The sequence below is a fragment of the Humulus lupulus genome, chromosome 4 (genome assembly GCF_963169125.1).
Source record: "Humulus lupulus chromosome 4, drHumLupu1.1, whole genome shotgun sequence".
NCBI classification, from domain to species: Eukaryota; Viridiplantae; Streptophyta; class Magnoliopsida; order Rosales; family Cannabaceae; genus Humulus; species Humulus lupulus.
In genome coordinates, this window is record NC_084796.1 from 110,790,609 (window position 1) to 110,792,697 (window position 2,089).

The window sequence follows — 2,089 nt, forward strand, 5'->3', positions numbered from 1 at the left end:
GAAGGCCATCATGTCCGATCGGACATGTCATGGAGAAGGATGCCTCAAAGTTGTCCGAGGTGAGAAACAAGAGAATTGCCTCGGACCTACCAGAGGTGAGGTGCCAAGGGAGTTGGCTCGGACCACCTTGGTCCGAGGAGAGCCAAGCTTGCATGACCTTTGGTCCGAGGAGAGTCATGCATATACCACCTTTGGTCCAGGGAAAGCTTGAAGGAGTAATCAACATGCATGTGAGACTACATCAAAGTCCCCAGAACGACTCTAGCAAGAATTGGTCTAGGCACCCAGGAATCTCTCACTCCTCACTCAAATTGAGGAATCAGTTGTATTTTAAACATTTATTGTAATATAAATATAAGATGAATAATAAAATATCCCTATCGAAAGGGGATATCAGTTGAGGATCCTAGGCCTATAAATAGAGGGCTTATGGGATGAGAGAGGGGCTTCTTGGGCTTCTTCCTTCCTAGAGAGAGAAAATTGGGTCTGTGTATTCTAGAGAGAGAAAGTGCTGATATTTGAGAGAACTCTTGTATTTTCACAATCTGTACTGAAGAAACTTAGTGGCTCAGTCCATCTGATCTTGAGTATAGGTCTATAAATCACAACTCTAAGTGGATTAGGCTATTACCGACAATCGGGGCTGAACCACTATAAAAATCTCTTGTGTGTTCTTTATTTTCTTTATTATACCGTCTGTGTCGTTTACATTCTCTTGAAGGCTTGTCGTTATTGACGTTTTCACGTCGTTGGCTAAAAACGCAGTCAACAAGATCAAAATTTGCACATAGCCAATTTCTTGGAGCTATGTGCAACATTTAAGATCAATGGGGCGAGTGAAAATGTAATTAGAGTTAGATTATTCCCATTTTCTCTACAAGACCAGGCGAAGAGTTGGCTAATTTCACTGCAAGCTAAGTCTATTAGAACATGGGAGGAGTTAGCCAAGAAGTTCTAAGCAAAGTTTTTCCCTCCAGTAAAAGCTACAAAGTTGAGAAGGAAAATCAATAATTTCTACCAGACAGGAGGGGAATCGTTGTATGATGAATGGTAAAGATTTAAAGAATTTTTAAGGAAGTGCCCACATCATGGTGTAGAGAAGTGGATGTTGGTCCATAATTTTTACAATGGGTTGAATGGTACTACTCGTACCATAATAGATGTTGCAGTAGAAGGTGAGTTCATGAGCAAGAGTGCTAATGAGGCATATGAATTGCTAGAGGAGATGGAAATGAATAACTACCAATGGCCAACTGAAAGGGGACAAACCAATAAGGTGGTTGGTATGATTGAATTGGATGTTATTTCCATGCTTACGGTGCAAGTGGCAGCTTTAACGAAACAGTTACAACAGAACAACCTGTCAGCCCAAACCTTGCAAGTTTAGAGTTTATGTGGGGCATGTAGGAGTGCTCATCCATTAAATGAGTGTCCTACATGGATATGAATAATATACCTATGGAACAAGTCTAAGCTATAGGAAATTTTCAAAGACCAACCAACAACCCCTTTTCGATGTCATATAAACAAGGGTGGAGGAATCATCCTAACTTCTCATAGAAAAATAATCAAGCTACAGAATAATATTTCCCTCAAAGTCAGAAACAATACCCACCTCCACACCCACAACCACATCATCCAACATATATGAAGCAACATGAAGCACAGTCCGATGTACTGAACTCGTTCATGACAGAAACTAGGGCATCTATCAGGAGTTTGGAGACTAAATTAGGGCAGTTGGCTTCTTTGATGACAAATTGTGCTTAAGGGAACTTACCGAGCATGACTGAGGTAAGCCAAAAGAACAGTGCAATACAATATCCTTGAGGAGTGGCAATGAGTTTAAAGAGTGAAAAGTGGTTTATAAGGAGAGGGAAGTGAGTGGGTCAAATGTTACTGAGAATTTAGAGAAGCAGCCAGAAATAAGTATAGATCACCATATAAAGATCCCATATCCTTAGAGGCTTCAAAAGAATAAGCTTGACAAGCAGTTTTCTAAATTTTTGATATCTTTCGAAAGCTACACATAAATACCCCGTTTGCTGAGGCACTTGAAAAAATTCCCAATTATGTGAAGTTTATGAAA

At 40.1% G+C, this 2,089-nt stretch overlaps 1 non-coding gene across 1 annotated transcript; it reads right to left on the reverse strand.

The window, feature by feature from the left end:
- Positions 1-988: 988 nt before the first annotated feature.
- On the reverse strand, positions 989-1,095 carry LOC133833256 (small nucleolar RNA R71). The gene has a single exon (XR_009892649.1). It is a non-coding gene; the product is annotated as a small nucleolar RNA R71 (small nucleolar RNA).
- Between the last annotated feature and the right edge of the window lie 994 nt (positions 1,096-2,089).